This window comes from Castor canadensis, chromosome 1, assembly GCF_047511655.1.
Source record: "Castor canadensis chromosome 1, mCasCan1.hap1v2, whole genome shotgun sequence".
NCBI lineage: Eukaryota > Metazoa > Chordata > Mammalia > Rodentia > Castoridae > Castor > Castor canadensis.
In genome coordinates, this window is record NC_133386.1 from 170,895,304 (window position 1) to 170,910,141 (window position 14,838).

Consider the following 14,838-nt stretch of genomic DNA (forward strand, 5'->3'; position numbering starts at 1 on the left):
GGGACTGAACAGACTGTTCATATGCTTACATTTATGGCAATGTTATTCACAATATCCAAAGGTGAAAGAAATCAAGTGCCCACTGATAGATGAATGGATTAAAAAAGAGTAGCGTGTATGCACAATGGAATACTCCCCATCTTAAAGGGGAAGGAAATATCTGATACATGTTGTAACATTGATGAACCTGGAGGACATTAAGCTAAGTGGAATAAAACAGAGTCTAAGGAGGGGATTGGACTGTGAGCACATGATAAAAGCGAGAGCACACAAGGGAGGGGTGAGGATAGGTAAGACACCTAAAAAACTAGCTAACATTTGTTGCACTTAACGCAGAGAAACTAAAGCAGATACCTTAAAGCAACTGAGGCCAATAGGAAAAGGGGAACAGGTACTAGAGAAAAGGTTAGATCAAAAAGAATTAACCTAGAAGGTAACACCCACACACAGGAAATCAATGTGAGTCAATGCCCTGTATAGCTATCCTTATCTCAACCAGCAAAAACCCTTGTTCCTTCCTATTATTGCTTATACTCTCTCTACAACAAAATTAGAGATAAGGGCAAAATAGTTTCTGCTGGGTATTGGGGGGAGAGGGAGGGGGTGGAGTGGGTGGTAAGGGAGGGGGTGGGGGCAGGGGGGAGAAATGAACCAAGCCTTGTATGCACATATGAATAATAAAAGAAAAATGAAAAAAAAAACCAGAGTCTAAGGGAAAAAGACTGCATGGTTTCACTTCAAGGTACCTAGAATAGTCAAGTTTGTGAAGAAAGGAAGTCGAATGGTGGTCTCCAGGGGCTGCTGCAGAGGAGGGAGTTGTTGTTTAATGGGTATAGCACATTACTTGGGGAAGGTCTTAAATGTTCTGGAGATGGTGGTGGGGATGGTGGCATCATGATATGAATGTTCCTGATGTCACTTGTACACTAGGAAGTGGCTAAATAGTAAATTTTGTGTATATTTACGACAAAACTATGTGTATATTTTACTACACAAAAAAAGAAGGCTGGTAAAAGTTAAAGACCATTCCCTAGGTGCCCCTCTATCCGTACATGTGGAATTTTACATATCATGTCAGAAAGCTCACAGCCTTCTCAGGTTCATCCATGGGCCCTTTTAATGTCCCCAGCATTATAGAGAAGCCAGTCTCTTGAGCTCTGAGACATTCTTCAGGTGCCCCAATAGCAAACCCTTAGGACTTAAGCCCACTTAGGCCTTAAGCATCAGTCCATCAGTCCCTGACTCCTGGGTGGCCTAGGCTCCAAGGAGAGAGAAAAGGGTGCAGTTTGTTATGTAAAGTCATGTCACTGAAGGAACTCAGTACTCTTCTGTACACCTTCCCTCTCTGAGGAGACAAGAGTGGCCATGTAGCAGGCACAGTCTTCTTCTTGGGTGATGGAGGTACAAGAAGGGTCTCCTTTATTTTTGTTTTTGTTTTTTAGATACCCCTTGTAACCTAGGCTTCCTAGAGCTCAATATGAAGCCCAGACTGTCCTTAAATTCATGATCCTCCTGCCTCAGCCTCCCAAGTGCTGGGATTACAGACTTGTACCACCACACCCAGCTTTTGTATACACAGAGAATCTTTAATATCTATTAAGGCCACAGCCTCTTTCCTAAGGCACTGGGCTACCCATGAGCCAGCTCCACTCCTCATGCTTTCAGGCTACAGTGCCTCCCATCATATTGCAGAATGAGCCTAGCGTCATACCATGCAAAGAAAGAGCTATTAAAAAATACTCCCATCTGTATTTCCTACACGGCCCTTCATCTGGAAATATCTTTCATCTGGCAACTTTTGCAAAGTGAACTGAATCTTGAAGTAGGTCCTGGCAGGTTTATGCTGGCTCCTCTATCACTGCAATAAGTCATTTCTACCCTAACCTTCACAAGGGTCAAGTAATCATGATTTGGTACAGGAAGCAGGACAGGCATGGAGTGGCAGCAAGTCTGCTGGGCCCGGAGGGATCTTTTTAACCCCCAAAACAGCCATGTGGCGGGCAACACTGAAGTCTAGTGAATTATGAAACACACTCTCCCTCAGCTCAAACATGACTTTCTTAGGGAAGTCCTCCCCCACTGCTGCAGCCCCCCACGACTAGATCAGGACTCATCACTATGTGATATCACTCCAAATTCAGACTATAATTTATAATTCCCTATTTTGTGATCATTAGGTTATATGTGGCTTTCCCAGCCACTGTGAGTCCCTTTTGCTACAAACTGACCATAAGAGCCCAAATGCAGTATATGATACAAAATAAACACACAATACAGTTTATTGAAAGAATGAAGAAATTATTAACTAATTAACCATCTTACCTGCCTTTCCACCAGTTACTTCAAATCCAGGTTGAAAAACACCTTCTTTCAAGAAAATGACAGTAGCTCTCTGGTTTAGATAGCTAGAAGAAGAAAGGAGAAAGGGCAAAAAAAAAAAGACTCCTTATCTTCAGTTAGAGAAATGTTTCCACAGGTCCTTGATAAACTAGGGAAAAATACCCCAGGGCTTTCTGATAGTGGGAGAGTGTCCCTGATAGCAGGGCTGGGTGGGACAGGAGCAGCCAGCCTCAGCAAAGGGATGGATTCTAACGGTTACTTTGCTGGTTGAAGAGGCTGCTTCCTGCCCAACTCTTTTTTTTTTTCTTTTTATTCTTTTCATAGCAGCCTCATTGGTAAATGTGAAGGAGTGGCCCTTTCTCCAACATGTGGGAGCCAGTTGTCCTTGTCACTGCTGTGTAGGCTTTCAGCTGGATGCTCCTACTGGTCTGAGGAGTCAAATGTTCTGTCACTCACATCCCTCTGAGTCTCAGAAATGCCCCTGTGACTTAGAAAGGGCAGGTAGTTTCCACTCGATAGGAGAGGAAATTAGGCCAATTTGAAAGGAAGCCCTTTCAAATCTTATACCTGTCTAAACTGGAGAGTCACAGGACACTTACTCATTACACTCTGGCATTCTTGCTCACAAAGGCTTTTGAGAATTTATTTTTCAAGAGGAAGGGCTTCATGAAGTAAAATTCTATTTGCAGGCCATATTACCTAGAAAGAGGCATTTGTTGGACTTGACTTTTAAGTAATTTAGACAAAAGACAATAGTTAAGAATAAAGATAATTAGTCAGATGCTGGTGACTCACACCTGTAATCCTAGCTACTCAGGAGACAGAGATCAGGAGGATCATGGTTCTAAGCCAGCCCAGGCAAATAGTTTGCAAGACCCTATCTCAAAAACACACTACACAAAAAAGGGCTAGTAGAGTGGCTGAAGTGGTAGAGCGCCTGCCTAGCAAGCATTGTATATTCCAAACAGATAGGAATGACACCGTGGGTACAATGTTGCCCAGGTGTCCTGGCACTGAGTAGGGTAACTGTCCCAGACACAGGCCATCAGCCATATCGCACAGAGCCAGGTAGTGATAAGCTAAATGTTTCATAGTTATATTTTCCATTTTTAAGGCTCTATGATAGCAGCTGTGGCTGCCCACTTAGAATGATGGGTGACATCTGCCTCCCACAACTGTGGGTGGCTGTCCATGTTTTGCACCTGTATTGGGAATAGATAGCCTCCAGGCATGCTATTTTAGAATATTGGTGTTGGGGACCAGGATCTCTTTTGTCTTCTCTAAGATCCACATGGCTTTAGTCTAAGCACCAATACTTCCATCCGCTGTGGGATAGGCTCCAAATTTGCCAGCTTTGAAATCTGTCATAAGAGGCAGCTGTCTTAGGGAAACAGGTAATGCCTGCCTTCCATGCTGGTAGAAATATAGTTGGGGATTTGGCTCTTTCCTCTACAGCCAGCAAGTCTCAGTTGTTATCTGTCCTCAGTCTGGCACAAATCCTTTGTGAAATGAGCCATATTGAAAAAGAATAGAGGAATGGAAGAACAAAGGAGCTTGGGGCAGGAAGTCAGGTATGGGAATCCATAACTTGGAGCCTGGATTTCCTGTCAGATTAGTAAAGCTTTGATGAGGGCATTCTGTAATAGGTACGGGGCACACAGGCCAGGTATCAAGATGAGAGCAGCAGAAGAAAATGGACTGGGGAAACCACACGCCATTTTGAAGATTTAAGAGAAGACTCATTGTGGTGGTGTCTACAGTAAAGTAACATGATGGGAGAAGTGAGCCAGAAATGGCTGGTATACATGTTCACCATGGTTATGGCACTCAGAGGCCCAGGAAATCTGGGTTATGGGCTCATTATCATCAATTTGCCATCATGAGTGCAGTCAATTTCCTCAGTCATCCTCTCGGGAGGAACATATTGTGTCCAACTCTGTTTCTTCACAGATATTCAGTATGTCTGGGAGAGCGGTAGAAATGGGTGGGAGAGGCAAATGTAGCAATGTACTGTGGAAGACCCTGAAGACCAGCCTCCCAGGATGGGGATTCAATGAGCCTTTGGTCCATTGCAGACTTTCAAGCCAAGGAAGATATGAGTGGCATTGCACTTGGGTTGGACTGCTTTGGAAAAGGCAGGAGGTGGGGCTGCCACACAAGGAGCATCAGTAAAGGGTTGAAGACAGGAGGTGAGGGAGCAGAGGAAATGACTGAGTGGGCAAGGACAGGTGGGACCCTGCATGTACAGCCACAATTTGCCCTTGGAGACAAGGCAGGTACAGTCAGTGCAGCTCCAGCAATCTCTAACAGCCACCCTGTTTGAGCACTTACCCTCTAAAAGACTTGTCCAAGTCCATTAGCCTATTATCATGTATTTCTCACACTAAGCCTGTGAGGAACAAATGGCTGACTCCTGCTCGTGTGCCACTCACACAAGTCATTCTCCATGCCACTGCTAGAGGATCCTTTACAATCATGTCAGCTCATCTCACACCTCTACTTGAAGCTCCCCAAAGCATTCCTTCTCAGCCAGAGCAAAAACCAAAGTCCTACAAGGCCCTCATGGCCAACCCTGACTAGCTTTGTGTCCTCTTCCCTACACTCCCTCCCTCCCTCCCTCTACTTCATCCACACAGGCCTTATTGTTACTCCTCAACTCTAGCTCTGAGGTCTTCGCTCTTTTCCTTCTCCCTGGAACATTCCTCCACAGATGTCAGCTATCCTTATTAGAAAGGATTTTCTTCATCACCTGAATAAGACACTCACAATCCTCGCCACACCATTCCCTTTTCCTTCACTCTTACCATCTACGTTAGTTTTCTCCCTAGCACATATCACCATCCGACATACTTTCCTATTTGTTCAGTGTCTCTCTACCTCTCTCTAGTTTCTAAGTTCTGTTCAGGCAAGATGTCTTGTTGACATCTACGCATTCCCACTGCCTGGAATGGTTCCTATGGTGTATTAGGTGCCAACTAAATGCATACTGAAACAAATAAAGCATGTGTTGTTATTCTGACTTGATGGAAGGGGAAACTCAGGCTTGGGAAGGGTGAGCAACTTGACCAGGCAGGACAGTTAGTGGTTGCCAGAGCCAAGTTCAGTACCCAGAAGAGTCTGGCCACAAAGCCCAAGCTCTTTCTATTAAGGTGGAAAACTCTCAAGGAGTTTTGTAACTGAGAAAAAGGGTTGTTAATAAACCAAAATGGGAAAATTGAACAGGTTTGGGTGATGATAGGGGAAAGATGACAAATTGACTTGGAATTCTTTTCCTTTTTAAGTCCAGGAGATGCCACTTGAGCATTTCCTGTGTGCCAGGTACTATGATGGGCACTAAGGACTTAAGAGTAAACAAGACGGGGTCTCCACCTTGAGGCTCTTACCCCATCTAGGGTGAAGTGTCAAGGACACACTCACTGAATTCATAGTGCAGCAGTGAACTACTGCCTGACTAGAGCACAGCAAGGGATTCCCAGCCAGACTTTCTGGACTGGACACTGGCTGGGTAGCAACATCTAACTGCCCTGTGCATTTGTTCAGCAGTCACTGAGCAGTTATGTTATGCCAAACAAAATAGGGACATTAGAGATACAGAGCAGGTTACATAAGGACCTATTCTCAGGAACTCGTGGAAGCAAGGAGACAAACATAGTCATGTACCGCATAATGGTTTCAGTCAACAATGGACCCCATTGCACAACAGTGGCCCCATAAGATTATAATGGAGATGAAAAAGGATTATTGCCTACAATGCATTTGTGTTTTAAGCTCTTTTGTTATTACAAAACAGCTAAAAAGTTTTTTGAAAAATCAAAAGTTTATGAAGTAAAAGTGTTACAGTAAGCTAAGGTTACTTTATTGTTGAAGGAAGAAAAAAACCATTTTTTAAAAAATAATAATTATTTTAAAAATAATTTTAGCACAGCCTAAGGGTACAGGTTTATAAAGTCTACAGTGTTGCATGGACATGACCTAGACTTAGGCCTTCACATCCACGCCCTACTGATGTACTGGCTTATCCAGAGCAACTTCTATTCTGCAAGCTCCTTTCATGGTTAGTGCTGTACACAGGACACCATTTTTCATCTTTTATACTGTGTGGTTTTTGACTCTACCATTTCTGTGTTTAGATATACAAATACTTACCATTGTGTTAAAATCACCTACAGTATTCAGTACAGTGACTTCTTGGTTTGTAGCCCTAGCCTTAGGCTATACTATATAGCCTGGGTGTACTAAGGTATACCCTCTTAGGTGTGTGTATGTACACTCTGTGATGTTTGCACAAGGACAAAAGCCACCTAGTGATGCATTTCTTGGAACATATCCCCATTATTAAGCCCTGCATGACTGTACTTCACTCATTTATTCCTTCATTTACCAGCTAGAAAACAAATGTTTGCCATGTGCCAAATGCTACTAGGCTCTGGGTATAAAACAATGAACAAAGCAGACACTATCTTTACAGTCAAGGAGTTTGCTGCCTAGTGGCAAGTCATTATAATAAGTGATATTATTACTACTATAAAAACGACAATGACTAACAAGGACTAAATGCCAGCTGCTGTCAGGGCACTTCTGTGATTTCTTTCATTTATTCTCACAATGACCTGTGGGTTCCCTACACTGTATGACATGAGAAAATGGAAGCTGCTGCCTCCCTAATGTCTAAAATGATTATCTGGGAGCACGAAGAAGAGCTTCACTCTTCTACCTGCTAAAGTGAGGAAGCCTTCACAGAAGATTCACCTTCATAGGTGGTGCATGAGGAAGGTGGGGTTTGGGGTTTGTCTAAGCAGAAACATCAGGGCAAGAACCTAGAATAGTGACATCACGGAATCTGCTCCAAGGGGTTGTTGTGAGGTGTTGGCAAGATAAGATGTATAAAATCCTAGCACTGTGCCTGGCATGAGGTAGATGTTCCCACATGTGTGTTCCCCTTCACTGCTCCTCTGTGCTGGTACAGACTTGTGGCCACTTTCTCCATCCACCTTGGGTTTTTAAAGATACCCTTCAAGTTCTAATGTCCTCGGGAGCCAAGGCTTCTCTGAGGCTATCTTCACAATCCTTGTCCTCCACTCAGAACAGGAATGCCTCCCCTCCCGCTTCCCCCAACCCCAACACAGAGTTGCTAGGGAGATCGTGGTAAACACCAGCCTCTCTTTTGGATCAAAATAATTGAGTGGTCCCCCTTGGTGGCTGGTGTAGAGGAACAAATTAGATGGGTAAATTAGCAGTTCCCAGTGACATTAGCAGCCGCCGGTTCACACAGCGAGCACCAATCTACTCACCATGGGTCTGAGGCTCAGCGTCTGAACCCATGCTCTTCTCCCTCAGACATCATGGGGGAAGCTCAAAGGCCTGGGCCTCCTTTGGAATCTTTTCAATTTAAAAGAATATTTTAATTACACCATCTTCTGGCTCCTTGAGGAAGACATGAGTTCCCTCGTGGTCCTCCATGCATGGGAGACTTAATGAAGCCTGCTCACTAGCAGGTGACACAGTCCTGGTGGCTCCTGATTAGATCTAGGCTGTCTGCCCCACTGATGCCTTCTGGGCTAATTGCTCTGCTTTGCACCTGTTCCTTCTCCGGCGGTCCTGGCACCCTAGCACCTGATGCCTGTGCCACCTCCTCTCTCTGACAGGATGTCTCAGGCCCTTGTGGACAGCAAGGCCCACTCCACAACTGAGAGTCTAAGGGACCATTTCCTTCTCACTTCTGGTCAAGGCCTTGCTGTCTTCGAGGTGGGTATAGACCCAGAATTTGGAGGGCTGGTACTGTTGGGGACCTGGTTGGCTGATGGGGGGAGCAGGGCTTTGCCCTTGCACTGGGCTCTCTTCTGCCAGATGTGCTTTGTGTGGATCCCAAGGTCATTAGGGGAAGTCTGCTAGGTTGTGCCCGATAGCTAGCCTTGCATGGCCTAAATCCAAGTCCTTGTGCCCTAACTCAGAATACACAGAAGACTCGTGACTTTGTTTTTTATTTATTTTTTGTTTGCTTGCTTATTTATTTATTTATTTATATGTATATAGCTTTACAGTACTAGGGGTGGAACCCAGGCTCTTGAGCTTGACAGGTGGGTGTTCTACCACTGAGCTCCACCCCCAGACCCCAGGTGATGATGATAAACCTCAGTTTTGGACCAGCTCCAACAGACCCCACAAGAAGCCATCCTTGACCCCCCTCTTCCCCCTTTTGGACATCTCCCCTGCACTATAATTCAGTATTTATTTTTCCCTCTTACTCAATGTGTAGCCTATTATTTTGGTAAAGAAGGAGCTGCAGGCTGAACTAGAAAGTTCAGACACAGACCTGGGATTGGAGCCTTGGCTAACCTAGATAAGGTACTGAGCCTGTCAGAGCCACAGTACCCTCCCTCATAGGGCAGGGACATTAGTCCTCACTTTGCAGAGTTGCTGAGAGAGTTAAATGAGATAACAGCAGGAAGGAGCTTGCTCAAGTGCCAATATTATGTAATACACACAGCATTGTGTTACCCAGCAGTAATTTCAGTGTATGGATATCAGCATCTCTTAAGTAGATGTTAAATTCTTCTCACTTGCCCTTCCCTTTGAACTCCTCAGGATCAGGAATGGTTATAAGTGTGCAGAAGTCACTTGTGTTAGTTGGCTCTTTATTGGCTGAATAAGAGGAAATGCTGGACTCTGTTTTCCCTTGTCTTTACCACAAAGCTCTTGTCAGTGACTCTCCTAAGGTCTGTCTTCTTTTTTCGGGGTGGGGGGCAGTACTGGGGTTTGAACTCTGGGTCTCATGCTTGCTAGGCAGGTGCTCTTACTACTTGAGCCACTCCACCAGCCCTTTTTTGTGATGGGTGTTTTCAAGACAGGGTCTTGTAAACTATTTGCCTGGGGCTGGCTTTGAACCACAATCCTCCTGATTTCTGCTTACTGAGTAGCTAGGATTATTAGGTGTGAGCCACTGGTGCCCAGCCAGGCCTGCCTTCTTGATCCTAGACTATGGGGCCACTATATGCTTTCCTTTCCCTGCACCCCACCCCCTAGTGACCTCTCCCAGTCCTGAAGTCCAGGTTTGCACACTATTGTTGTCATTCCCTGAAATGGCCTCATCTATCTGCTGCCCTCCCCTGCATGCATCATCTGTCTGCTGGACCAGGCCCTGTCCCAGGCTGACAGCTCACCCAGTCTCACCCCCAAGTCTCTTCCAAGCATTACCAGCTCACCCCCGTCCAAAGATAACTTTTATAGCTGATCTCTGGTGGCACCTCCTACCTTCCAATTAGGAGCCTGTCAAAACCTGGGCCATCATTCTTCCTGCAGCAGCTGACAACACGGACACCTGCTGAGGCTGCTCTGGGAGGAGAGTCAAGCAAAATTATTTCCATGATGCTGGTGGTACTGAGCACAGAGGTGGAATCTGGGTGGGTCTGACTCTATGCCAGTCTCCTCATTCTTCAAGGAGTTGTCTTGTTCTATACTCTGAATCGCCTGGCACCCAATAGGTACCAGATACATGAACACATAGAAGCTGAAAAGGCCAAGGGTACATGATTAGCTTGTTATTCTCTTTCTCAGTGTCTGTAGAGGCTCAGTTCGTTTCTTTCTTTTGCACATGCAAATAAGAAAGTTAGCTCATGAGTGATCTGTCATGAGCTTTTCTTTCCTTTACTTCTCTGGCTGAATATAAACTTATTCCAGAAAAAAAAAAAAAGCCCTTTCTCTTTGTCCTCCCTTTTCCATCCTCACTAAATCCTCAAACCCTGGCAAGGAGCTCTGATATCCAGGGCCATTTTCAGAAACTGGAGCTGATGAAGGAAGTATGACACAATCTAACATTTTTCTTATCTGACAGTGTGGTCTGGTGGTTTGCACAGGGGCTCTGAAAGTCGGAAGTCTGGCTTTCTATTTCTGGGGCTGAAGGGAAACCGTGTAACAACAGTCTTTGCAACTCTGTTCACTCTTGCTTTCTCTTTCTTTTGGTCCCTGTCATGAACCCACATTGGATGGGCTTCCTCACAGCAGTCAGTAATTCATAAAGGAAAGGAAATGTACCACCCTCCTGACTCAGTGAGAAATTGATGGAAGATCACCCAAAAGACATGGAAAGCCAGGGTAGTGATCAGGAGAGTAGTTTGGGGCAGAAAGTATGAGAGACAGTGATGATAGACTAACCACATCAAACCAACCCATTTCTCCTACTATCACTTTCGAGCCTGAAATTGTAAGTGGCCCTCAGAAGTGGAAACTGTTGGCAAAGAGCACCCTGTGTGCCTGGACAAGGAGGTGGGAAGGCAGTGAACCCTGCCTCGCCCTGTAGGTAGCAAATCCAGGACATAGAAAAAGGTAAGAGAGAGGGGGGAGGAATAAAACCAGAGCAACAACAAATTCGATGGACTCATCAAAAAGAAAGAGAAAAGCATTTAGATCAGATCTTCTGCAGGGCAGAGAACTATAATGACACAGTTCCTTTATGGATGGGCTGGGGACAGTTTACACAGTGGCTTTGGAAAAGCCTCTGGAGGGGTTATCTGTGTCAAACCAGCCTAGCATAGAGAGAAGCATAAATCTCTGAGGAATTCTATTGCACCCCAGACTTCAAAACACATAGAGATTTGAACAGCCTTGAGATCAATAGAAAATTTTCAACATTTGACTAGTCAAATGATTGCACTATAACTATGCAAGGTCCTGGGCTGTATCTAGAAAGAACAGGACAAGCTGGGGAAAAATAGTCACAGAACACGCCACTTCCTTCCTCATTTCTACTCTACTGATCTGTTGGTCTCAATTCCTGCTACTGTAGTTGTATGAGCAACCAGAAAACTGAGAGTCCTTTGGGGTATCTTTAGAGTGAGACCCTGCAGAAATTCACAGGCTGGGTTATCCAATGGTATTTGCTGTGGACTAACTATCTCTTTGGAGTTCTGAGTGCTTTTTTCTCCATGAAGGATGTTCATGTAACTTTTCCAGGTTAACGACAGGGGTGATAAGTCTCAGTGTCAGCTATGGTGGGAATATGATATTCTATTAGATCCCAGGGTTTCTATAGCAGCAAATGCCAGCTGGTAAGGTGTGATCTGGGGACTTGAAAGAAAAACCACAGTCTTTCTGGAGGGGCAACACTAAGAGAAGGATGCTAACTTTGTAGTTTTAAAAGCCTGGATTTGAATTCAATTTCAGCTATTCACTCTCTCCACCTCTACATTTTCATCTATAAATGGAGATTTAAAAACTCTCTGAAATCTGTTGAGAGGATTTAATAAAATATTCAGTGAGTATACTTTCCAGCATATAGTAGGTTGTAATTTATTGCCTCTCTGTTCCAAAGTGCATGCTAAGACTTAATGTATTTTAATTTAGCTTACTTTAGAAACAAGATCTCACTATGTTGTCCAGGCTGGTTTTGAACTCCCGGATTCAAGTGATTCTTCTGCCTCAACTTCCCAAACTGGGATTACAGGCCTGTACCACTGTGCTCAGATAAACACTTAATTTTTTATAGGATTAGTTTGAAGTTTTTAATATGTCGAAAGTTTAACATTCACAAACCTCCCTGCTTTATCTGTAGTTACTAAGTGGTTGACATACCCCAGGGTTGATTTCAAAATACCTGTATCATAACACTGGTTTAATAACTGTTGGGTTATAGCCAAACTCAGATGCCAACTGGAGCCAGGCATGTATGAAAAGAAGCAAATCTCATTCTTTCTCTATTCTACTTTTGAAAGAACCATGGGGCTAGAGAATTTCTTTTTTATTATAAGAAATGCAAGAGAGGACTTGTGGAGTGACTCAAGTGGGAGAGCCACTGCCTAGCAAGCATGAGGCCCTGAGTACCACCAGAAAGGAAGGAAGGAAAGAAGGAAGGAAGGGAGGGAGGGAGGGAGGGAAGGAAGGGAAGGAGGGAGGGAAGGAAGGGAGGGAGGGAGGGAAGGAAGGGAAAGAAATACAGAAGAGTCTGTGCAATGTTGAATGATAACTACTTTTCATCTTCAGTGCTTACAGATCAATGGAACAGGTTGCAAATGACCAATAAATACACACAAGAAAATGTTCAACATCCTCATCAGGGAACTGCAAATCAAGATTCAATTTATAAATGCTAAAAAAAAGTGTTTTCATTGAATTTCCAGCCTGTTGTTGTCTTTTACCTGACAAAGGCTATTAAAGTAGCCACACTCATTTCAGGGTGGTGACCACAACCTGTAATGTCATCCTATTAAATGGTAAGCAAGGACCACACACTACTCTATCAGATAGTGGCAAAGCATTTGTCTCATTTTTTTCCAATGTATTCCCATCTTTATTGACAGACAAGGGAGCTTATGCTGGGTCTAGACATGTCTGAACCTGTCTGATACCCCTGGGGTACCTTCCCAGCCAGGACCTAATTACTGCAGGATCAAGGGGCTTTTCAGAGGACAGCTTGTGCCAAGGAGAAGCAAAGTTGAATGTGGCATCTGTTTCATTTGAGGACAACAGGTAAGAGCACAGGGAGAGCAGAAGTGTTTCTGAGAACAGCTCTGGGGCCCCCAGTGGAGTCCTAGAGCAAGTGAGGTATAATAAGAAGAGGGAGTGAAAATTGAATCAAAGGTTTTTCTCTGAAATGCCCAGGTACAGCAAAACACAAATCACTAAGGCTGGCCGCTGGGCTGTGAATAAAGATGATGGCTGGTGGCTTCAGAAGATGGTGCCCTAAGGGCCAGTGTCAGCAGCCTTGGTGTTCTGAGCAGCATCCAATTTTGAAGCTGTTGTTCAATGACACACACATTCATTCATTCAACACATTTATTGAATGACTGTAATGAGTCAGCTTGGGCATCAATGCTTTGGGTGCATAAATTATACGTGAGTCCAACGAAACATTCCTGGGGATTTGCTTCCAAAATAATGGAAGCGGGCAGAATGTGATGTGGGGTCTAGAGTCCCCAAAGAGCAGGGGAACCAATCAACTCCTACCTGGTTACTGCAGACTGTTTTCATCTGCTGGCTGTGTGGTTTGGACCTGACCTGTGATGCTCATCTGTAAGTCAAGTTGATTCGATTACATTGGCTCCTAAGATCTTTATTTTATTTAAACATCTACAGATTGAAATTCCTAGTCCTTATAATAAGCAATAATGAATTATGAGCTAGACGATTTAAAACCAACCTATATTACCTGGTGATCCTGCTTTGGATGATCAGCTTCTGGAATAATCCAAATCCTTCATTTCTTACTTTTATCCCTCGTCACTCTTCCAAGTCCAGATCAAATGAAAACCCGCCTGATGGGCATTTTTTGCTCCTGAGAGCTCCCAGTGCTGCATACCCACTTGTCACTGCACCTTAAATACTGACTGGAGTCAGATGCTAGCCTGTCTGTCTCTTCTGGTCTCTGTGTACCTTGAGGAAGAACCTGACTTACTCATCTCTGTGTCTCTAGTGCCTATGTAAGGAAGACCCTCAAAGCTGAACCTCTGGTAGGAAAAGTTTCTCCTTCTTTCCTTCTTTCCTTCCTTCCTTCGTTCCTTCCTTCCTTCCTCCCTCCCTTCCTCCCTTCCATCTTTTCTTCCTTTCTTCCTTTATAGGAAGCACTGAGCAAGTGCTCTACCACTGAGCCACACTCTCAGCCCAGGAAAAGTTTCTTGAACACTATCATTAAGACTCTGGTTGGAATAATTGTGTATAATATTTTGAATATTAATCATTTCTAATGATTTAATTTTAATCATTTGATAATATTTTTCATTTCAATGACTTGGACACTATACTTGGGACCTCTCTGGGTCCCACTATATGGGTACCATTGTCCCCAACTCACTGAGAGAACAGAGGCTCAGGGATAGACTGTCATCCAAGTGGCTTAGCTGGGAATGGCAGAGTGACATTTGGACAGAAATCTCCAGAGACAAAATGCTTGGCTGGCTCTTGTTTGAGGGAGTGAACAGGACATGGTGTGGTAACCCTGTGTTCACTGACGTCAGGTAAGACAAGGAGTTCAACTGAGCAGAGGGTTCAAGTCAGCTGTCCCTTGTGTACACAAAGGCCTGAGAGAGGCTTCCATGGGCTTTACCCCTCTGCACAGACCTGAGCCCTGCAGAAGGCTCCTTTTCTTCTCGAGTTTGAGGCCTGTTGCTTCTTATAACTTGGGGACATAGAATAGCACATTTGGCTTCAGCTGGGAAAGGACATGTTTCCCTGACTTTCCTGGTTGCCTAGGCATCAGGTCAGAAGTTTGTCTCTCCTTTCTTTCCTCAAAGGCACCATTTCCACAGTAGGGCTAAGTGAGCTGGTTGGTTTATAACATTAACATATCCCCCCTGCCCCTTCTTATAAGAGGCTTTTAGCTTGAGTGTCATAACTAACTGGGAGTCCTGCCTGGGGAAGAACATTTTGCATTCAAAACTCCTTAAAAAGACTGGGCAAGCTGAGACAAAGTGCAGCCTATCAACCCACGTCCCCCACCACACGGGATTCTGGGGATAGCACCGAAGGGCAAAAGCAGTAATTGTCAGTGCCAGTCTCTGATCTCTCACC